General features: G+C 42.1%; 1 non-coding gene and 1 pseudogene across 1 annotated transcript; both read left to right on the top strand.

Annotated features, from left to right (window-relative positions):
- Window positions 1-325: 325 nt before the first annotated feature.
- Window positions 326-19,481, top strand: LOC141013585 (uncharacterized; annotated as a pseudogene).
- trnaw-cca (transfer RNA tryptophan (anticodon CCA)) lies at window positions 11,357-11,428 on the top strand. The gene has a single exon. It is a non-coding gene; the product is annotated as a tRNA-Trp (tRNA).
- Window positions 19,482-25,262: the final 5,781 nt, after the last annotated feature.

Genomic DNA, 25,262 nt, shown 5'->3' with positions numbered 1-25,262 from the left:
GCACCGGCGGCCGCTGCTGCTGCGCTCCGCATCCGCTCCCATCCGGACAGCGGTTCCGTTAGGACAGGAAAAAAAATGACCCAATCCCCTCAGGAGCTGTGAGAGCGTTACAACACCGGAGACAGCTGTTTATCGGACCGATGTGGACCCTCTTCCATGGCAGGGGAGCCCGGCGCACACACACGCACACTCACACACACACACACACGGAGGTACAGTGTAGACAGCAGAGCCAGCCTCGGTGCGCTCCGACCCACACTGGATTTTCTTGCTGCAGTCATTTAGCAAACTCCACAAAACGCTCCTCGTGCTCAGACACGCCCACATGGTGCTGTCATTGGTCAGCGCGGTGCCGGAGCCCGTCTCTGATTGGCCGGCGGAGGTGTCACTAGCTGGACACCAAGTTCTGCCCCTCACAGTTCCCCCGAGGGAGAAAATCAGTGCGATAAGAAGTTATTGATGAGTTTAGATGAATCTTACAGACAGAGGAGATTATTGAAGAGAGATCTGATGGAGCTCAGCAGAGAACCAGCGATGATCTTAAAGTGAGGAAGAGTGCTTCACCTCTCAACACGCACAATGCAGAGGGGAATATCATGAGATTAAAATAAACTGAAAAGAGAAATTAAATGACTGAAAATTAATGAACTTTATTGTACAGTTTCAGTGATAAATTGCTCCAAATGTAGCAAAATAAAAATGAAAGACAAAAAAAAAAGTTATTTTATTTGGATTTCATTTTCCCTTTTTGTGCTTTGTTCACGTCTTCTGCTCTTTCCATGATTATTCCTGAGTTTCGTGCTGTTTTGGAGCTGTATTTATTTAAAAAAACGTGTTTAATGGATTTTAAAGGCCTATCTAAGGATGTGCAATGCATATTAGCATATTAGGCTATAAATATTGTATGTAGCACTGGTGCATGCTATATAATCGTCCCTACTTTAATAATAAGTCGTTTTTTTATGTTAACCTTGAAGTCATTTAATTTATATAATTCAAAACTTTTCTTAATCTTCTGTGTTTTTTTATTATTGTTTATGAGTTATGATTTCACTGCATTAAGTAAAAACAGTAATGTAATGTATTGATGTATATTCTTGTGAGGATACGTCTTCATTTTTGTCAGTGTTTACTCGCCAAACAATAGAACCCAACAGTCACCGTCCACTTTTTTGAACAGCTCTCATTCTGGAAGTGAATTTCAGTCCATTGACGGTTCAGAAAAACCTTACATCAAGAGTTTAAAACCTGGAACCAAACCAGCAAACCTCCAGATGAATTGTGATCAGAAAAAACATTTGATTCGGAGCAAAACAGAATTGGAAAGGCGAGACTGTATATGATTTCTTTAAAATGACTACTCAGCTCATAAACCATTGTGAATGATTCCTCTCCTCACAAACACTAATCCACGGCCTGACTTGTAGTGATTTTCACAACCCTTATTTTTTCATCATCTCAAAAAATGCAGCATGTCAGAAAGAGAAATCCTGCTTGCCATTTATGCAACAAATGGAATACAGTTACGTTTGGCGCTGATGGCTCCGCTCTTAAGATGCTGTTTTTTAACCTTGGGCTCTGATAGGACTCTAACACGCTGGGGTGGGTGGTGGTAAGATTTCTAGCAGCAGCGGTGTGTGGCAGCTTTTGAGTCAGAGCAGTTATAAGTGAGGAGGGAGCCATATTTAAATGGGCCACCTTGTGTGATGAGAATAGCTGTGACTGGTGTGAGACTGATTGGTAACGATGATTCAATTGGCAGGCTGTCAGCTGATCACAGCTGGGGTGTGTGACTTCCGTGTTCTGCATGAACTAACGCTGAGCTTCATACAATCCAGGCGTGGTAGCAGTAGCTCGCTAGCCAACATGACTTTTTGCGGTTGCTGTAAACATTTCCATGGTAAGAGCGAGCGTCGCCGTTGATATCATACAGACCTGTGGCTTCTACAGAAGCATGTTCCCATCGTCTCACAAGCTCAGAGCTCATGGTAAATCTATTCTGGATGGTCACAACTTTATGGCTAATAATTAGCATTCTCAATTCGGAATATGATTGGGATTTTTTTTGCTTCTGTTACCCGTTGAGCTATTAATCCATTGAAAGTTCTGGTCCAGAGCAACTTATCTCCATGACTGGTGGTCAGTCTGCCACCATCGATTTAGACTGCATGGTCCCCAGTGGATGAATCCTAATCTGGTGTTTTTATTGGTGCAAAGTGTCAACCCGTCATAAAACAAAATTTCAGTGGATTTTCTTGATCTTGAGAGATTAAATCCTGATTTCAGAATGATTTCAATTCGACTCTGTCCACATTCCTGCTCCCCAGAGGATCAACCCCTGTGATGGATTTATAATCTGCCTACTTACAGTGTGTGTTCACTGACTGAGAGGTACAATGCTCTGATATTCTAATAATGTCTTCTGTGATATTACGCTAGCAATTTCTATTTCTGCACAAACACACACACACACACACACACACACACACACACACACACACACACACACACACACACACACACAGCCTCCTCAGGACCGTTTTGTCCGAAGTGTCCGCTGGAACGTGACTCTGATTCTAATGCCTGCAGGCACTGAAGGGATCACAAGGCTGAGTGATACTGGAACTAAGAGCACACACACACACACACACACACACACAGAAAGACAGAGGGGGAGAGAGCTGCTGAATATGGAGATGATGTCTTTATTAGGGAAGAAAGCTTCTACCTCAGACTCAGACCTCTGGGTAAATAATGGGATAATGGAAATATTTCATGTGAGTCAAGTCAAGTCATTTTTATTTGTAATACTACAAATTACAAATTTGCCTCAAGGGCCTTTACAATCTTTACTGCATACGATATCCTCTACACTCAGACCCTTGCATAAGGAAAACGATTCACAATTTGACATAAAACACAAACATTTCATCCAAAGTTTTTATTTCTAAATGTTCTGTGGAAAGCGTTAGCTGTAGCAGATATTTCTATATCATTATTATCATTACAGAGTTTTCTTCGCTGGTCACCCCAACAGAAACAGGAAGCTTCCGACAGGACAATTTTCTTTTTATAATTCATTGGAAAGTGGGAAGTGGGAAGTGGAATGCAAAGGAAGCATGATGAATATTTAAACCATTACACAGCCATTATAGCTCTTTATGTAAATGCAGAGTAAAGTGCTGTGGTGGTTATTTATAGTCGCAGCAGGCTGTAATTGGCTTCGGTCGTTGTTTGGAGTGGGTTGACCCGCCCGGCTGACCCACCGCTGCAGAAAGTGGTGCACGTGGAGTAGGGTGGGACAGCTCAGAACAGCAGCTGTGAGACTGGAAGGATCTGGGTACAAATCTCTGATGGAGAAATTCACAACAGACAAAGTGAAACACTCTCTCCTTCCTAAACAACTGTCGTTTTGTATCCCTGAGTTCTCAGGCTGCCTGAATGCTCCCGGTGAAATAGAGTTTGACATATTTTCAAGTGCCGTCTGCACCGTTGCAAACGAATGACAGTTCAGTCACAGACTGTTTGTTCAGTGCCATCCAACAGCATTTTTAGACCAACAGTTTTTGACTGGATAGATAATATATCCAGTTTATTACAACTGCTCTGCTTTTTATAGTGTTGGCCATCGTTTGATATTAAATCCAGGCCGTTCCTATCAGGAAAACAACCAGTGACAAAGTCCTTATACGGAGGAGGTCAGGGATGGATGGTCGGGTCAAACAAGCAGAAGACAGCTGATTATGTCCAGTGTGAAACCAGAAGACAATGGTGAGTTAATCTGACTTACTAATATAGTAATGAACATAGGAACATTACAATTGAAATCATTCCAGTTGGACAATTCAGGTCAGCTGTTTACGTGTGATGTGATTAACAGAGTCTGGTGTTTACATGCAAACAACACATTTAATCGTGACAGCTGTGTGACAAGCGCAGAAGTGATGTTACGTTTTGCAGTCCTCCTCCGTCTGACATCTTATCTCTTTTGGAGCACGTCTGATCAACTCCCTGTTTTGAAGATGGATATCTATCGTCTTCTATGTTCAGTTTTTGTATTAAAAACAAACTTAGTAGATCAATTCACCTTAGAAGCCGCCATCTTTGGTAAGTGGAGAAACGCTCATCACTACATATTTACGTCAAGAACGCAGCTGTAAAATACTCAGGTTTTATCGTTTACATGGGACAATTTTTATTTTGATTGGTCAATGAAAAGGTTTAAACTTCCTCTCTGCAACCAATTGTAAAACTGCTTGGTTTGAGTCTGATTTATTTATTCTGATTGATAAGTTTATATGGAGCTTTATAAAAAAAACATTGTAATCAGAATATAAGGCTTAACATAAACACAGCTACTGTTTTTCTAACCCTAACCAAACCACAACTGTTTCATGTTTACCACATTTGTTTTTGTGACCACAAAAGTCACCTGACTTGTGCTCTGTTGTCCACAGAAGTTAATGGGAAGGACTGGCATATCAGCACTGCACACAGTTTCAAAGTGTAAAGTTGTGTTATTTGTATGCAAAAGATTCTTCAATCATTGTATTGTATTATTCATGTCATCTCTTTGATGCTATGGGATGTAATCAGCTTTTCATGTATTTCAACTCCAGTACGAAACCCAAAATATTTTTGCTGACTAACTTTTTACCAACTTTTGTGAATCAACACGCTTGGCTGTATTTCTGTAAATGGATTCCATCGATTTGTTGATTGTGCTGCTCAGACTGTGGATGCAGGATGCCATCTGCCTGTGATTGTTCTTAATGTGATTCCTTGTTGATGCTCTGTGGAGGTGTCGTGTGCTCACAGGGCAGCTACCTTATATATATATATATATATATAAATATATATATATATATATATATAAATATATATATATATATATATATATATATATATATATATATATATATATATATACCGACACATACCTTATATTTACTGTGATTATAATGCATCACGTGATCAGAGCAATCAGATCATATCGGAGGTCATTGGCTGTGCATGCAGAAGTGCCTTAAACTTGCTAAACTTTCATAGCCAGCAGGGGACAACTCCACTAGTTTCAAGAAGAGATCTGCCCCTTTGTAAGCTTATGAGAAAATTAGTCTAATTCTCACTTGATTAATTAGCTTAGTAAACAGTTTCCTAATGAGTTTATGGTCTCAATCTCTAGTTTCAAGTCTTCTTCAACACAGCATGATGTTCGTTTTGTAAATTATGGTCCTGTTTAGAGTGGCTACTTCGTGATTGTCAAGTTGCTACTACGGTGTGTCCTTGGGTTCCCTGCCAGATTCATTCAGGATATCCTCCACAGCTCCGCCCTTGTCTAAATATGGTCACTTCTGGCTCCAGAAATGTCCATGATGGCTTACTCAACTTCAAGACTGTAGTCCACAAACCAATGGGTGTCATCATGGTGGGTTTGCACTTGCAGCAATACAACAGGAACTTCTCTAAACCAAATAGATGAAATAACATTTGGACCCAGGCTGACCACCTCTGGTCTCTGGCAGGTGTGTTAGCTGCAAGAAAAAAACGTATGTGAAGTCTTTTAATACAATGATAGGTCACACTCGAGCAGTGTGATTGACTCTCAGTCCAGCAGCTGTTCTGGTCCACTGAGTGATTGAAGAGTCTGACAGCAGCAGCACCAAAGAACAACTGTACTGTATTTGCTCTGTATGTGTTTACATCATCTTCGCTGCCTGTTCAGTATCATTTACTACCTACGTTTAACAGTTGACTTTGCTGCTTGAAGGCGAACAGACGCTTTGAGTAAAGCCCATGTTCAGCAGCAGGCCTGCACCACGGATCAATAGCTCCAGTTTCCTAATGAAAGCAGAGTCCTACTAACATTTATCTATTACTAAAGGTCATCATGTCCGCTCTCACAGTCTTCAGAGGAAGACTTGAGGAAAGGCCTGAACTTGAGCATTTTTCATATCAGAGCAGATAATCGATGGCTGCTATAGGAAGCAGTGCTGTAACAGGAAGAGTGGGAGATATCTGAAATGGATCTGACACGGTGAGGAGATGTAACTACAGCATGATGACAATACAACAGGAAACTGGTCTCCCTCTACAGCACCGCATCCAGTACAGCACCTTCCTCTCTTGTAGTTCGCTGTTCTCAATTTCACTCTCATGGCCATATAATTGAGACATTATTTGATTTATGAGCAGGAATATCTCATTAATAGACACTAAGTGTCATTTTTAAATGTTTGCTGTAAATTCAACTGTTCAGTGTTTCTATTACAAACTCTTTTGTAGTAGCATCATCTCTTTCTCGTTATTTTCATAAAAGTCAGTTTGACTTCAAATTCTAAATGTACTTTGTGAACTCAGTGGGTTAAAATATCTTTTAAATGTTTAAAGCTCTGCACACACACATTTGTTTTCACTTATTATTAATAATGAGACCTCTGCTTAAGTTTAAGTTTGGTGGATGTCACAATAGCACAATCACATGTGTACATAATAACATGAGTGAAGGCCAAATTCCATTTAGCTGCTTCAGTCTCTTATATTGTGAATCTTTATGAAATGCCACTACAGAAAAAGGCAAAAACTCAAGCGAGCCTAGAAACTTTAAAAAAGCCAACAACTTTATATCAAGTATATTTCCTAACTTTGACAGAGATCGGCTGAACACTTCATGACCAACCCATCCACTCGAGGACATTGCCTGAGTGTCACGGTTTGCATCACGTATTAAAGTGCAGTACCAGCACGGGGCGATAATAATGAGAGAAAAGGACAGTAGGAGTATAAAGAGCCAGAAGGTCTGCGCAGGTAGGAGGTCAGGTTGGTGGGTAAGCCACAGGACTTTGAATTACATGTAAAGCCAAAAGTCAATGCTGATTGTTCTCAGGAAGTAGTTATTTTAAACCAAACTGTGATCTTTTCCTAAACCTAACCAAGTAGTTTTGGTGCCTTTATTGATTACTGCTAATTTGAACATTGGAATGAGACTGTTGTTTTCATGTGAAGCCAAATGTTACAGTGACAAGCTGAACTGGCGGAGTTATGAGATGATTAAGTAGTAGGTTTGATTTCCGACAGCTGTAAATTACACACCAGTCACATTCTTAAAAGCATTTCTCTGTATTTGCAGCAACATTTTTGTCAATGGAAAACAGTTTTAATACTGTCTGGTAGACTGTGGTGTTTGGCACATTACAACCCCATGATATCATCGCTCTTGCTCTGAACCGACTGTGGTGGATACAGTCAGGAGCCTGCAGGTACAGACGGTGTGAACGCAGCACCAGAGGCCACAGACATCACAGGGAGACCTCAGACTTTGATGCGGAGCTGCAGACTTGCGTCATGACCAGTGTACCTGCAGGTCGTCCCAAATGGATCATATCCTTCCCCAACCTCTCTGTTTACTGCACAAGTTTCAGGTTTATCGAAAAGTTTCCTTGGCTGATATTTATTCTGTACCTCAACCCAGGCTCCAGGAGTTACAGAATTTCATTAAAAGAAAACATGTACACAACAGACAGATAACTGCAGCTCATGAGACAGAATTACATAGGGGAGACAAGTAGGAACAAATCATTAAACATTCAACTTTTTATATTTAATATCATAGTTACTATGATGTGAGCAAAGGAGGAAGTCAGGTGACGTAGTATAAAGAGCTAAAGTCCACATAGGGAGGAGGTCGGGGAAGAATGGTCAGTCAAACACAACCCAACTTTCCCCCAGCAGACTGCTGTTAGTGTCTCTCATGAAAACAGAAGTCATCATGACTTATTTTAACTTATGTAATGTGACTTCATGTTCATATTTGAACCCAAAGCATGATCTTTTTCTAAACCCAACAAACTGTTTTTTTTCTTCTTCTATTTATCTTTTTACTACCACAAATGCTTGGTTTGTTAGCTAATAATTGAAGCAGTGGGTTGAAATAGACTCTGTGGCGCAACGGTAGCGCGTCTGACTCCAGATCAGAAGGTTACATCACGTCAGGGTCAAATCTTTGTTAATGTGACAAGAAAAGGACACTAAAAACAAGCAAATCACCTCATTGCAATGACACATGACAACAGTCCAGAAGTCCAGATCAGTCACCACAAAAGGCTGTTGATATTTAACGTTTCTGCAAACCATAGACACGTTCACATTTGTATGTGTCATATATATCACATTAGCATTTCTACCATGTGTCATATCATGTTACATCTATATGAGCTGACTCATGTCAGGTGTGTGGCGGCATTACAGCTGGGCAAGATGGCTGCCAAGCGAGAGACCACTGGATATTTTTAAATAGCTGTTGGGATATTTTCCAGCTGTGTTTGTTGAGCCGGAACCAACTGAACGTTTCTGTATGTTGCAACTTTACATCTGTTTTATTACTCTCTCTCGTCACAACGCTGTGCTTATGCTCTCCTTAGGCACAAAAACCCCTTGATTAGGGTCAGAAAAACATCATGGTTTGGTTTAGAATATCTGTTTTGATCGCCACAAAAACAGCTAGAATTCTCCTCATAGAGTTGGAACTGCCGTTGTTCGCTTGGCAGCCTTGTGGCCTGCAAGTACGCCACCACCATCTCTTCCACTTCCTGATGTGAAAGTCAGCAAAGAAGCGTTTAATGTGAAAGGAAATGTCATGTTTGGTACGAATGTCAACCTTGGACATATCGGTGATTTGCAGAAATGTTAACTGCCAATGTTATATCCTGGTGATTGGGTTGGACAGAACAGTCAAACCAAAACATGATGTTTTCCTAACCCTAACAAAGTGGTATTTGTGCCTAAACCTGAGCAGACTACAAGCAAGTTGTCACAACATAAACTTGAACCTAAAGAAATGTAAAGTTTCATCGTATCAGTGGTTTGCAGAACATTTGCCAACATTTATTCTGGTGATGAGGTTGGTAAGCCTGTCGCTGATACTCTCCACCGCCCATACGTGGCAGGTTGTGCTGTTGGAGTCATTGGCAATCAACCCATTCAGTGGTTAATGTATGAGGACATGTTGTTTCAATGCTCTTAGCTGTTAGCTTGGCTCGCTCTCCTGCTCTGCATCTAACAAGGTGAAGCTGCTGACTGGCTTGAGCTTCGGCTCTCCTTGATGCTCTCCTGGCATCATCACATTGTAAATGTCCTCCTGTAATCCCCCCCACACACACACACGCACTCTCGCATCATCCAACCTCAACCTTGAGTTATGGCGTGGCCGCCACTGGCAATCACATTAAGAGGCACATTTCTTCATATTCACACAGGGGACCACATTGGGCAATCTGCTTAATTTAGCCAGACTGATGAATTGTACTGCTGTACTCTCTCTCTTCACTCTTAGTCTACCTCTCTCGTCCCCCCCTTTTCTCTATCTCCATCACCAAAGCGCCCTCCTTGTCTTTATCTTTCTGTCCCTCGGCCCCTGCTTGTCTTCCCCTCTCGCGTGTGCGTCAGTCCTGCTGTCCTTGAGACGGCCGACTGCTTCTCTACACGGTCGGTTGAAATGTCAGACAGCCAGAATAACCTGCAGCTACCCGCTTTCTGCTACCTGCTCCTCACGGGGCCGACCTGGAGCTTCCTCGGGTGTGTAGATTGAAATTGAGCGATGAGCCAATTCAGCATTCAGCTGCTAAACTTCCAGAATAAATAGCCGAGCTCACGCTATGCTTTACAAGATCACACGACAAGATACAAACTGGGATCAAACAAGAAGCAGACTCAGGAAAAAATACTTTATCATCTTGATAATTAAATTAGACTTACATCAGTTGTCAGAATCCTCAAAGTTATCGGAATCAAAAGCAAAGAACTTAAAGGAACTTTGGTTTTAAGATTTTACCGTCTGAGGTCTTTTCAACTGACAGTTCATGTGGCAGTCCTTTTATTCATCTGTAGCACCAAACAGAGCTGATTAGTAAAGCTGTCTTTTTCATATTTTTAACACAATTAAAACAAATGATGACTGAATCATTACTGTCATGCATCATCTGAGGGTAAGGTGAGCAAAAGAATGAACTTCTTCATTATAGAATACTGAGTCAACATCTTGCACATTGATTCTTTATGCAGCATGACTTCATCTTCTACTTCTGATTAACTTTACAGATTTTGCAATAATGATGTACCAAATTTGAAAGGCTTAAGTTAAATAGATAGATAGACATTAAAGGTACGATTAAAGGCTCTGGCAGAAAGCAGCATTATTTTTTCTTGCTGAAGCTACTTCAATCTGTTTTTTTTTTACCAGGAAGCAACACAAATCTGCTCATAATTTCAGAGGCAGCTCACATGCAGTAGCTTTGTGTAAATCCCACATTTCCCTGAAAGTTTCTGTTTAATGTCAATGTCAGTAACCTTTAACTTCATTACTACATACAAAAACATCCAAAATATATAAAAAAAAGATGTCAGTTTCAAGAGTTGGTGAAATTAACACATTTATGGCTACAGAAACAAATAATCATCATCATTTGGTGCTTCTGTGGGGTTTGTTTCACCTGGCATCTCCTGGGAGCTCTGACCGGACTGTTGTTCAACTAGACGGATACTATTAGATATTATTTCACAAGTACACTTCCGTTTTCCCTTCTGTTTCTGATTGGGAAAATTCTCATAAACACTGACTCAAGTTGGAGCAACTACTCGAAAAGTTGGCAAAAATTTGTTACACAACATCCTTTACGAAACACAGTGGACAAAAGTAAATGTTTGGATAATGGGTAGAGACTTTTCAATTTTTTGCTCACATGTTATTTGAAATAAAGGTTGTAACCATATGTTGCGTGACCTACATTAGTTTATAAAGATAATTATTATCACAAACCCTGATATCGAGGCAGGTAAAGCAATATTTTAGGGGTTTTAGGGAATGTACTGGTGCAGCAACAAGCACTTTGTGATATAAAGCTTCAAAGTTCAAACAGCTCTCAACAAGTTCTTTAAACGCCCTTAGCAACAAAATACAACACATTTTCTTTGAGGCCTCCGTGTTGTTTCCATTTAGTGACATAGAAGCTTCACTTGTTAGCTGCAGCTTCAAATCACCTTCAATCTCTGTGTCCCTTTCTGTCAGCTCATAAGTTAACGGTAAGGCCATATCAACAAATTTGAAAACTTTCCCTCTCAACCAATGTCTCTGTATAATATATTGGCCAGTTTAGTGGTCATTTTATGGACTCTGTGGTGCAATGGTAGTGCGTCTGACTCCACATCAGAAGACTGTGTGTTCAAATCACGTCAGGGTCAAAGCTTTGTCACGATACCGATGGAACAGACGCTCCCCCGCCATCCTAAGTATGGCTGTATTTATCCTTTTACAACCACAAATGTTTGGTTTGTCAGCTAATAATAGGAGTTAGTTGAAACAGGCTCTGTGGCGCAACGGTAGCGCGTCTGACTCCAGATCAGAAGGTTGCGTGTTCAAATCACGTCAGGGTCAATTCTTTGTTAACGTGAAAAGAAAAGTACACTAAAAATAAGCAAATCGCCTCATTAGGTACATAGAAACTCATGCCACATCCACTTTGACATAAACTCACCAACTAATATAACCTTCAGCACCACCATGAACTAAAGAAACCTTTCCCCTGTTGTTGAAAAGTGCGCAGTTTTTAAAACCAGCAAGAGTTAAGAGTTAAGTCCCCACAAGGTCCAATCTGCTCACTGAGTTCATATCATTGAAATGCTGAGAATGTCCTCTTTAAGGTACAACAAGTACAGCAGCTCCAGCTTCAGTAGGATGGTTGGTCAAAAACAAAATGGTCTCTGGAGGGGCGAACAATGTGGTCACCAACATATGACGGGGCATTTTAATAATGAACCCAAGTGAAGAAATCAATGAAGAATGTAACGAGTCAACAGTTGCACCTCTGCTCATCAGCATCAGCTCAATCAAACCAGAAAGCAGAAATAAAACACATGCAGCTGAAAATGGAGCAACTTATTCTCTCCAATGTCCATCAATGTCAATGCTGTCACATTCATGGTTTGAAGGAAAACAGGAAGTGCCTGCAGCTACTTTAGCATGGCTCCCCATGGTGAAGGTTCACCAGTAGTGAAGTGCCCACAGATCATCAGCAGTAAAACTGCTTCCTACTGGGAGCGTGTAATAGAGCGCTGCAGGGATGATGTATTTTTGTAGGTTAACCCTCATGTTAGCATCGCCCTGGTTCTCTCCACAAAAAGCCTAAGGGAATTTTCAATTGGCAGGAAATAATCTCAATAAGTTTATGATACTGACATGTTTTGTTAAGCAAGATAATCTTCACAGATGACGTTGATGATTTTTGAAGCCAAAATAAAATTGCCAGAGGTAAAAAGCTAATGCTACGCTATAAACAGACTATATCAAGGTGACATGACTTCAATGTCACCACCACTAAGCTTGTTGTAGAGCTTTGTAAGAGAGTTAGAGTAGTTTGTAACTAAAATCGGCCTGTAAAGACGGACTAGTGAGTAGATGAGTCTCTGTGTTGTGTGATGACGTTTAATGTCCCCGACAACCTCTGTAGTTTCATTTAGACACTTGTTAGCAACCAAAAAACCCATAGATTTCCAGACAAGTGAACCAGAAGTGCTAATGCTAAATGATTTCCAGGTTTTAGGACGCACACTGTTGCCACCGAGCGCTGCGCTCAAGGGTCAAATTACATCAGATTTGACCTTAGCTGTCGGGGACTTTTGAAAGCGCAACTTTGGCACAAAGTTGTCCATCCGCAAATTGAGAGCTCTGCTGGAATGGACAAAAATAACCAAAATAATTCACCACACATGAGCAGAGAAGTGTGAGCTCTTTGTGTGTGTAACATTAGCTAACTGCTCCTTACTAGCCTGCATTTCAAAAACTTATGTTCATAGGCAACCAGTTGCAGAATGTCTTATCATCTCACATCGTCGACGATTTTTTCATCCCTTTTCTGACAGTTGAACTGTTCAATAATTCATATGGAAAGAGCACACTGTACTACTTTGAACAGTCACACTGTCATGAGTGTAAGGGTTCAGATTGGATATATGAACGCACCTGTAGTCAGAGGCAACACATACCTTGATTTCACCAAGAAATGGTGAAATGTCAGCAGTTAGCTGGGGCTACCAGGGTTGTGAATAGGCATGTAGTTTACAATCGTAGCTAGATCCGAGGCTTAAGTAAGCTTTTCGATATTGTATACCTGCACGATGCAGGTGAAGTGTCTGCGCTCAGTTGTAGCCCAATTTTAACTCACTGATTACAAATCTGCAGCACCCTGTTCATTTTCTACAGATATTTACTGTGTAACAGAAACCTCTGAACTTTGGCCTTGGATGCACACCATCAGGGGAAATGTCAAACATGGACAAGATTCCTGTAAATAAAGGTTGTGAAAATCAAAACAGCCTTGTGTTCAAAGGTCACTTTTATTTGGAGGTAAATATCATACATGATACAAATGTCCCTTTCCCGAAGCAGCACTTTTACCACAGTCCCATTTTTCATCTTCCACGTTCATGTCTTGAGCTTTTAAAAAAAGAATATGTGACCTTTTACTTTGGTGTGCGCCAACCTTTAAGAGCAGCTGACCCACTTTTGAAGCTTTTCACCTCCTCCAAAAAACAACCTCTTAGATCCTCTTCCTCACTTTGGGTTAAAGGAAGACAGGCGACCGAACAGCAGCGCCAAGCTCAGCGGGAAACCATCCGTTCATTACATCAGTCAAAATCTCCATTGAGATTAATACCAACGGGTCGCGCCACTTTATTCCTGAGGAGAAAAATGCAGTTGTCAGTCGACCTAATTGCGCTCTCATGGCGCATGAGGGCCTGCTGAGTTATTGAGAGCTCTACCAGGAAAATCATGATCGACGAGCAGCAGGAGGGCCTGACATCGCACTTCACACACTGGCTGCTCTGTCAGGACGGAGGGAGGGGAAAGAGGAGCTCAGAGATAGAGGGATAGTACAACATCAGAGAGACAGAATCCATATATGTGTGTACATGGATGCAAATGAGGGTGGATAAATTAATTGCTCTTCATGCCATGTTGATTTGTAGTGTTCCTCTATGTCCTGGAGTTGTGTGTCTGACACCTGACCAATCAGATCTTTGAGTGCTTTCTGGCTTCTTCTACTGCAGGGGAAAATGGTAATAGGGTCAAGATATCAACACAATCTCCTACGAATCATGTTCAAATGCATTTTTCCATTTGGAAAGAATTTCAATTACAGGGTTGCCAGAATTATGTAGGATACAACCCAATCGCCAGAATTCATGTTCAAAATGTACGTTTCTGAAAACCACAGATATGTTGAAACTTTACAAATTTTTTAGGTTCAATTTTCAGTTTTGAACACTGTACTTATATTCTGGTTAGGTTTAGGCACAAAAAAACACTTGGTAAGGGTTAGGAAAAGATCATGTTTTGGCTTAAAATACCTGGTTTTGTTGCCACCAACGTGTCTGGAAATTGTACAGCGGTTGTCCTACAGGTTTTGTCACTACAAACAGAGCTTGAGATGTCCCGATGTCTTGTCAAAAACACTGGGTTTGGTTACCACAAACATGGCTAAAAATGTCCCGACGCCTAAACACCCAGTGATGTTGCCTCAACACAGCTGGATGCAAAAACATCAGCTTTTCATCGCCAAAATACAGCTGGAGTTAAAAACACTTGTTTTGTCACCACAAACACAGCTGGAGATGTCCTGACATCATGTCAAAAATATCAGTTTTTTGTTGCCACAAACATGGCTGAAAATGTCCCAACATCTGGTTAAAAAAACCCGGTTTTGTCAAACCAAACACATCTGGAGATGTCCCAACGTCTCGTTAAAACACACACGGTTCCATCACCGCAAACACAGCTGGAGATATCCCGAGTTCTTCTTAAAAATATCCAGTGGTGTAACTCTTACGAATGCTGAAAGTCTCGATCAGCAGTCTTTGGCTCAGAAGCCTTCTCTCCTAGCTGTATCTCCAGCACAGTCCCTTTCACCTCCTGACATGAAAGTCAGCTCATGAACGTGTAAGGTGAATGTGATATGACATGAATTGGTCAATATGATTATTAATTAGGCTAGTCCTGCAATATCCACTGGTAAACCCTTAATCACTGCAATCATCATGAAAGATGAGTATTTTTGTATTTGTATATGAAGATGGACATTTTGCATGTGAGAGAGTTTGTGTAGATATTTGAGGCTGACCTCACCAGTAGTTAGGTTAGAGTAAATACAGCATCCTGCAGGGACCACTAGCAGGGCTTTTTAAACTGAGCCTGTCAAACAGCACACTGTATACTCTGTATACTATGTATGCCTGCTGGGTTCAAGAGTCAAACTTGAACTGTTTGAATAATTTATGGAAGCAGAATTCAAATTCTGAGACCGCACAGAAAAACCTGCTGCCCTGCCAAGTGAGCTGAAACAGCAGAGCGGCTGCTGGATGGATGAACAGGTGTTTTATCTCTGTGTCCTGGAGTGCTACATGTTCACTGTTGTGGTTTCACTTTTCAGCTCTGACAGAGACGTATAGCTGCACTACTTGCTGCTAAGAGCTTGACAGGCTTTTCATGTGTGTGAATTCATGCAGAGAGCAAGACTGTGTTCAAGCATGTTAAATCCTGTGTGTTTATGTTTGTGTGTGACAGCATGCTGGTGTCAAAGTGTATAAATGAATGGATGGGAAGAGCAGTGCTCCTTAAGAAATACAAAAATACAGAAAAAGTAAAGATGTCTATGATCAGACCTCTGAGTCTGTGAGGAGGATCTTTGAGCTACATGCTAACATCAACATGCTAACACGCTCACATTAAGCAGAGGTGATGTAGCATGCTACTGTTTACATTTGCACTAAAAACAAAGTACAGTTTCCTCTTTTCCACCAAATTAGCTCTGTTTAGATTATTTGAACCTTGGTGCCATCAGGTGAACCAACTCGCATTTCCACCAGTTTTTAGCAGAACCATAGTTATCTAGGATGCGTCCTTAATGGAAGGCATTGAACAACGACTAACAGAATATCACACGCCTACTTCGGTTCACACTTCATGTCAAAGAAAACCTAGTCTGGCTCAGTGGGTATAGACTGTCGATATAAATCTGCCGTTGGGCGCCTATTTCAGGTCTATTTCTCCTCCCTATCACTATCAGTGTCTTACTGTTTTCAAAATCCCTGGTGCTACAGGAAACAACAACAACAGCAACCTCCCAGATAGTAACCTACAAGCAGGAAATGTCAAGTTACCAAACCAAAACCTGGTGGCTACCTGCATGAATGTAAACAGATTATCAGCCGTTACCTTTTCTTTTGCTTGGATTTAGTCATTTTAATGCCAGGGCTCACCCATATTCTAAACAGATTCATTTTGTCCAGGTGAAGGAAGCTGTGAACTGCTGCTGGTGAGTAAGGAGAAATGTAGATTCAGTGTCTAGGCATTCTGTGAGGAAAGTTAGTGGAACTATTTAATCTTGTCTAGATATTTTTGTGTCAATGTTGTGAAACCATTGAAACTGAGTAGCTGTGAGTTTCTGCCAAGCCAGGTGTGTTAAATAGGCTTGATTGCTGGGCGGAGCTAAGTCCACATGAGGCAAATCTAGCACATATAGGCTAGTCACTACAGCGTCAGCTGCAGCGTCAGGACTGTTGAACAAAGACTTATGGAGTCTCTCTGCGGGAGTCTATCGAGGAAGTCCAAGTAACCCACTGTCCACCACAGATCGCAGCCATGGGTCCCTGCCAATACCAGTCAGGACATCTAACCGGAGGAGATTTCACCGGAGACCCATTGCTCGAGGCTGTAACCCAGCCAATCTCTGTTACCCAACATTCTCCACCGGTACTGAACTTGAAGTACTAGGGGGGCTATGGAACTGCCAGTCTGCAGTCAAGAAGGCAGACACCATTTCAGCCTATGCCTTCCTGCAGACTCTCCACTTCCTGGCCCTTACGGAGACCTGGATCACTCCAGAAAACACTGCCACTCCAGCTGCCCTCTCAACTGCCTACTCATTCTCACACTCCCCGAGACAAACAGGTCGAGGAGGAGGAACTGGACTCCTCATCACACCCACATGGTCCTACAAGGTCCTTACCCTCGACCACCTACCCAGATCTGCATTTGAATTCCACGCTGTCTCTGTCACCCTTCCTTTCAAGCTCAACATTGTGGTGATCTATCGCCCTCCCTGTCCTCTCTGCGACTTCTATGATGAGATGGACGCACTCCTAAGCTGCTCCCCTGACGATGGCACACTACTTGTCATCTTGGGTGACTTCAACATCCCCCCAGAGAAGCTGCGCTCATCTGAATTCATCAGCTTCTTCTCCTCTTTTGACCTCACACTCTCCCCCTCTCCACCCACCCACTGGGCTGGAAACCAACTTGACCTTGTCTTCATGAGGTCCTGTAGTACCTCGGCACTCTCTGTTACCCCGCTCACTGTGTCCAACCACCACTTTGTTGCTTTCTCTCTCCCCTTGAAGTCCACCGCTCTCCTTGCCCCTGCACCTTGCACAGTCATCACCCGCCGCAACCTGAAATCCCTCTCTCCCTCCACTCTCTCATCAACTGTTCTCTCCTTGCTACCATCCTCAGAACAATTCTCTCTACTGTCCACCGAGCAAGCCTCCTCCACTCTGTTATCCACCCTCTCCTCCTCTTTAAACGCTCTCTGTCCCTTCACCTCCCGACCAGCACGATCATCCCCCCCCCCCTCCCTGGCTGTCTGAACCGCTGCGAACCAACAGATCGGTGCTACAAGCAGCAGAGAGAAAATGGAAAAAATCACATCATCTTGATAACCTTGCTCACTACCACCTCCTGTCCGACTTCTCATCAGCTGTTTCAGCAGCCAAATCTGCCTTCTACCTGTCAAAGATCAGCTCCTCTGACTCCAACCCCAGGAAACTATTCTCCATATTCTCTTCGCTCCTCATCCCTCCGACCCTTCCCCCTCCCTCCTCCCTCACTGCTGATGACTTTGCATCTTACTTTACCGAGAAAGTAAATGACATCAGCTCCTCATTTACTCCTATGCCCTCCCAGAAAGCACCTCCCCCAAACCTCACCTATGATAGCCTTACCTGCTTCAGCCCCCTCTCCTCTGACGATGTTCACACGCTAGTGACGTCTAACCGTGCCACCACCTGTTCCCTCGACCCAATTCCCTCCTCTCTTCTCCAAAACATCTTGCACGACATCTTGCCTTTCCTCACCACTCTGATCAACTCCTCCCTCACTTCAGGCTGTATTCCAGCTCCTTTCAAGACAGCTACAGTAAAGCCACTCCTAAAGAAACCCACCCTTGACTCGGCTGACATCCGAAACTACAGACCTGTATCTCTTCTCTCATTCCTCTCTAAAACTCTGGAACGTGCTGTCTACAACCAACTGTCCTCCTGCCTTTCAGAGAACAACCTCCTAGACCCTTATCAGTCAGGCTTCAGGACTGCTCACTCCACTGAGACGGCCCTCCTCACAGTGACTGAGTCACTCCGTGCCGCCAGAGCCTCGTCCCACTCATCAGTCCTCATCCTCCTCGACTTATCCTCTGCATTTGACACAGTCAACCACCAAATCCTCCTCTCCACTTTGGCTGAACTTGGCATTGCTGACTCTGCTCTAACCTGGAATGGCTCTTTGTCCAAACCCTGCTACCTGGAAACTGGCGTCCCTCAAGGCTCAGTACTCGGACCGCTTCTCTTTTCATTATACACTAGATCACTGGGCACTGCAATCACATCACATGGATTCTCTTACCACTGTTATGCTGACGACACCCAACTGTTCCTCTCCTTTCCCCCATCCTCCAATACTCACGTTGCCACGCGCATCTCGGAATGTCTGCCAGACATCTCCGCTTGGTCAACTGCGCATCATCTCAAACTCATCCTCAGTAAAACTGAACTCCTCTTCATCCCGGGGAAAGACTGCCTCCACATGGACCTGGCAGTCACTGTCGAGAACGTCACTGTTTCACCTTCATCAACTGCGAGAAACCTGGGTGTGATCCTCGACGACGGACTATCCTGCACTTCCAACATCACCACGGTGGCCCGATCCTGCAGATTTGCCCTCTACAACATTTCCCGCCTGGAATACTGCAACTCTCTCTTGGCTGGACTCCCAGCCTCTGCGACTAAACCCTTGCAACGTATCCAGAATGCGGCAGTGCACCTTGTTTTCCCAAATTCTCCCATGTGACCCCCCTCCTCCGTGACCTCCACTGGCTTCCTGTTGCGGCCCGCATCAGATTCAAGACCATGGTGCTGGCCTTCAAGGCCGTCAACGGAACTGCACCCATCTACCTCCAAACACTGGTCAGAACACACGCACCAACGCGAGCACTTCGTTCTACTACATCAGCTGTCCGGCTGGTACTGCCATCACTGAGAGCAAACAAAGGCCACTCAGCGAACTCTTCTCTGTTCTGGTGCCCCAGTGGTGGAACGAACTCCCGACCAATATTAGCACAGCAGAATTGCTCGCCATCTCACTTGTAAGTTCTTACCCTTAGCACTTTTATCATACCACTTTTGTACTTATGGTATCCCTGATAAATAGCAGCTACTTTGCTCAGATGAGGGCTTGAAAATTGTTTCTCTTTTCTTTTCTACTTTATCGACAGTGATATGTCATGGTTTCTTTCTTGTGACAAATGTACTTATTGTAAGTCGCTTTGGACAAAAGCGTCTGCTAAATGCCCTAAATGTAAATGTAATGTAAATGTAAACAAGTTCACCCTGACACTATTGTGCAGGGAAAAGATACTACTGTGCAGGTCCACCCTCACCCTGCATCCTGGGTTCTTCCCTGCCCAAGGCGATTATGTTTGGTTTAAAGAAATGCGTACAAGCCAGAGCATTTTTCCCCCTGTACCAGAATGAGAATTGGTGCAGGCAGACCTTTCTCCAGTGCTGACACAGCACAATGGCAATAGGTCTGGCTTTGATTCAAGCTGGGAACCATCTTTTCGTGTTCTGGACACTATGTATTTTTGGTCAAAATGCTTGGAGTGGCTTAAAATTAGGTGTAAGAACCAGAACGAATCCACTGAGCCATGCCACTAGCAAGGCTAAAAATCTCCACACAATGTCCACTTACGAGCTTCTCTTTTTTCACAGATGGTTCAATCACATCTATTCGTCTTCCTCGGCAGATGGAGTTGTCAAAGTGGCTTACAACCGAGCAAAGATGTCAGCAACTGAGCTCAATAGTCAGATGCTGACACGTGAATAAGCTCTATCTGTGAAGAAAGTCAGGAGATGCAGTGAAAAGCTTCAGACATAAAGTTTATAAACTACAATACCATTAACTAAAGGGAAAAAAGTGTTTCATTAAAAAAACATAGAGAATCATCTGTGCCGTTGTATTTTGCTCTCATGGGTTCGGCCTGGCCAGACTGGCCAGATTAGCACAGCAGGGACCTAATGGCTCTCTAACAGGAGTCAGGTCACAGAGCCATATGCTCCCAGGTGTAAATATCATGAAAGTTTCAGGCAGCAAACAGAAAGGTGAGCTTTAATCCCACGAGGGCGGTAACAGATTTACAACACATGGACAGTATGCTACAGCAGAGACGGCAAAGCCTGGAGATACTTAGGCACGCATGTACAGTAAAGGCACTCTGACATACACAAGGATGGACACACATGCACAAATGCATGAACTGATTTATGCAGAGGCACCAACTGTACACACACACACACACACACACACACACACACACAGATATACACAAAAGTACTTACACACACATGCATCTTGTACAGCAGGTAATTCCCACAGTGTTCAGAGCCAGAACACAGGATGACCTCTAATTTAAAAATCCAACGCACCACGTTAGACAGCATGAATAATGCATGAGGCCAGTCTGCTTGTATTATTGCCAGGAGGAGGATGCAATTACATTTCCCTCAGGTACTCAAGTGCTGTAGAGTAAAGGAAAAGAGGAAGAAAAAAACACATACGCAGGAAAAAAAAAAATCATTTTGGGATTATGTAGCAGAGGTTTGGTGGCTGTCAGATGAGGACGTGGTTCTGTAATTGTGTGGCTGTTTTCTTGCTTACATACCTCAAGTCTACAGGGGGAAGTTATTGCACAGCTCAATAAGGAGTTAATTAAAACAGATTGGAAGTTTTTATTGTGGCCTTTACAGCTTTAAATGTTTCTGTGTTTTTTTTTGGAACACAGTGATAATGGTGTGTTTGGCCTTTCAGTTTTGCCCCTGTGCAAAACATAATCTGATTTAAAATTGTTTTGCTGTGGAAGTTTAGACTTCTGCAGCCCACTGCAAGGATAAAATGTTGTTAAAGTTTCTGCAAATGATGTTATGTTCACATTTGTACATGTCATAGGCTACTTACCATTTGATTTCTACAAAACAGTTTTACATGTTTAGGACCTAACTTTTGAATCGGTAGGTGGAGGAAATGGTGATGGAGTAACAAACAAGAAGGCTGGCAAGCCACTGCCTACTGTTCAAGACTGTGTTTAACATTTGTAAGTGTGAAACCACTGGATATTTTTACGCAGACCTCGGGACATCTCCAGCCATGTTTGTTGCAACCAAAACAGGTATTTAAGACAAAACATGATCTTTTCCTAACCCTAACCAGGTCATTTTGTGCCTAAACCTAACCAGAGCATAAACACACATATCCATGGTTTGCATCGCCAACATTTATTCAGGTGATTGTGCTGACTTCTGTGGTGATACCTCCTTGTTGCTTTAAAAATAAATCACCTATATGCCACAACTTATTAATTTAAATTATTATTGTGATAATACCATGACTACGTACCAAGATGTAAAAACAGCTGAACAAGTCATTTTTGTCTCAAAACCAGTTTCTCTAAAACTGGCACAACTGAGATGAGATAATCCAACTTCTGACTAGTGAAGGCTTGCCTTTTATTTTCAAAATAAAATACCTAAAAAACAAGACAGAATAAGAGTGGTTGTTGCTCTTGTTTGCAACTGTCATTTTTGAAACAAGTCGAATTGCACTGGGAAAGTAAATTATGTAATTCACATTGTCCAACCACTGACATGTTAAATTCCTCCACTGATAAAAGGCTGGACACACGACTATTGGGTCAAACATCAAAAATTAAAACAATAAAAACAGGTGTTAAACTGTTAAAAGAACAACCTAACAATTTCAGATTTGAGATTTCACAGCAAGTACCAATAATCAAATGCTAATGACGGGAGTTTTAAAACCTTCTAAATCAATATTTTACTGTTTTCTAAAAGAGGGAAACAACATGAGAGTCAGCCTCAGGAACTAAACTGAAAATGTTTCATCCTGTGGATTGAAAATAATGACAAATGACAGAACAATGTGAAATGAACTCTGACCTCGACAGAGTCAGAGCGGCTGCCTGTGCACACGAACTTCCTGCCCCAGGGTTGCATGCAAACCTGCTACTGATTGCAAACACGAACGGGTCGGTGTTACTCACAGGCACTTTGACTGAAAATGTACAGCAAACACCAAATACTACATGAATCACATTGTATAAAAAAACATAAAAATGACTATGTTTAGATGATCTTTGGCTGACTTCCGGTGAGATGCTGATGAAACAGCGTATTATGTCATCATATTAGGCCTATAAATGTTGGTTACATCATAAAGTGTAATCGCTCTACATCCCAAATAAAAGGCTTGTTGTCATCTTGTCTGTTTCTTTCAACAGGCAGGCCAGGTTTTCTTCCTTGAGGCTCATCCAGAATAGCTCAGTGAGGAGTTACATCAGATCCTGTGGACTATCTGAGTCTCAGTCCAGACAAAACTCAGCTGCTCTGTGTTTCCCTGCAGAGTTAGGAGGGAAACATGGGGGACATCGAGCTTTGTCGTGTATTCTAACAGACATATAGTAATAAATTTGTTTTGTAGGTGGGAAGCTGAATTGTGTCATTGTCGCCTGCATGACTGAGTGGTGGATCTTGGGGCAAAGCATGAGCTCCTGTTCAAGGTGAATTTATGCTTCTGCGTTGGGTGTTACTTTGGTTCTGCTTCCACCAATGTAGGAACAGATTTATAGTTGAGCAGAGGAATTCACCTGTTGCACCACCTCAGCACCAGATATGTTGCACATTATCAGGCTGTGCAGTGAATTCATTGTATGCCTGAAGCCATTGTGTTTACATAATTTCATTCAGTTTGTGATAGAGAGCAACAACAGGTCTAGAGGTCTATATCCACTGTCTGTGGAAGCAGCAGTTATGGAGAGAAGGTGTACAGTGGTGATGCTTTGCTGAAAAACAGAAGATTACCGAGTCTTTCTTCAACTTGATGATTTCAAGTGGCACTAAAAACTTGTATCATATAAGCATCAGTGTTGGGAAGGAAATAGGTAATGTTGTATGGATTGTATTGAATGTATGCAGTGCATGTTGTGTATGTCACAGGCAAAACAAGAGGGTGAGCTTTCATTTTGGAGGAGCAGGACATAGCTAGTAACTTCCTGTATACAGGTAGTTTAATTCAACACATACATATTTCTGTAAAAAAAGGGCTGTGCACACTTTCCATTAAAAAATATAAATAAGGCAACCGGTCTACTTTTATGCCTTATTACATACGCACCAGGTGTAGCCAGTTTCATTGATGACAGTGGAAGCGAGGTGTTGCAGCTTCAGCTCTACGAACGGTCTGCATATATTACGTGTTCAATGTATTTGGCCTGTAAATCTAACCAGAGGCAGGGCTCAGGGTGAGAACCCTCAACTCTGGAGTTAAGGTCTTGCCCTTTGAGTTGAGGAGAAGAATGCAAAAGCAGCACCGACTGAGCCAATTTCAGTTCTTGTGATCTTCATTGTAGAGTCGCTTTAGCTCCAGTGATACAAGGAGACATTGCATTAGATAGAATCCAGTTAGCAGTGAGAAGGACAGCAGTGGAGAGGGAACTTGTAGCTCTTCTGAATTGGGAGGAAAAAAAGGGAGACTGATTTTATGATGAACTGAAAGACTTTTAAAGACTTTAAAAAATAGTCAGTATTTGAGCCTTAAGAAAGACATACTATTATCTTCCCTCCTATTTGGATAAGATACATTTGGTGATGATAGTTTGTAGAGGTGAGTGGGAAAAGTGATGAGTAGAAAGTAAAGTTTCGATCCAACTTTGCATATCCAGACACCTGCATATTTTCAAATATCTGGAGAAGGCAGTGACACGTTGAATGCCAGTTGTCTGTTTGATTGACGTCTACTTAGAGAACCATCATGTCCAACTTCTGCCTGTTCACCACAAAAAAGTGTAATAGAGGAGAGATTGTGATCCTGGCTGTCTCCAGTTTTCTCATTATCTGTGATGCATCTTTTCTTGAGCGCAGAGACTGATCCAAATGTGCAGCAGCGTGGCAGAAAGTCTCTGAAATCACAGGAAGACAACAAAACCTGTAATGGTGTGGACTCAGTAAGTAACAGTAACAGTGTGACATAATCAAAAATGAAAACACTTACTGTAAATTCAGACTCAAAAGGTCTGAATCAGATGTATTTTCAAAGTAAAAGGATAAAATGCTGCTCACCACAGATGTGAGGATCACATTGATCCTGGGTCACTTCAGTGCATCGTCAACCAACTGACAACTGCTGATGTCAGACAAACTGCAACCTCTGAGATACCGACATCGATCAGAATATTCACAGCTGCTGACCTCAGGTTTAACACAGGTGATGGGTCTGTGTGTGTGTGTGTGTGTATGTGTGTGTGTGGGTGTGTGTGTGTGTGTGTGTGTGCCCATCTGTACATCTTCTTCTTTTCCTTGTTTTTTCACATTTTAGATCTGAGGTTCGTTTTGGATCCATCCACATGCATATCTCAAATTATAATTAAACCCTAAACAACACACACATTAATAGAGTTAATCCAGGAAAACATTAGCTTGACTAAAACCCCCGAGGAGACAGGTTTAACTTATTGATCTGTGTTTTTTGTTATTTCTTTTAGTTTGATTTGCTTCTTTAAATTCCACCACATTATAGACTTTTTAGGATCTATTCCAGCTTTTACAAGCACTCTCAGACCAGTACGTTTAAGTTTAGTCTCATTCATCAACTTCTTTCCTCGGCCTCCAAATGAAACATACCGTTACCTTTAGTAAACTTGTGGATTTCTCTGGATTGAACATTGTTGGATAATATAAGTACACAACTCAACAAAATATATCATGCAATTGAAATGAAATATATGAAATTTTTAATAGCCTAAGCCAGCACAATAAAAATGGATAGTCTGTCACAGGTCAAATTTTAGCTTATTCCTCCATTTTGGACTTGTGTC

The sequence above is a fragment of the Pagrus major genome, chromosome 18 (genome assembly GCF_040436345.1).
Source record: "Pagrus major chromosome 18, Pma_NU_1.0".
Classification (NCBI taxonomy): Eukaryota; Metazoa; Chordata; class Actinopteri; order Spariformes; family Sparidae; genus Pagrus; species Pagrus major.
Note: the sequence above shows the minus strand (reverse complement) of the source record. Positions and strands in the feature narration are given on the sequence as shown.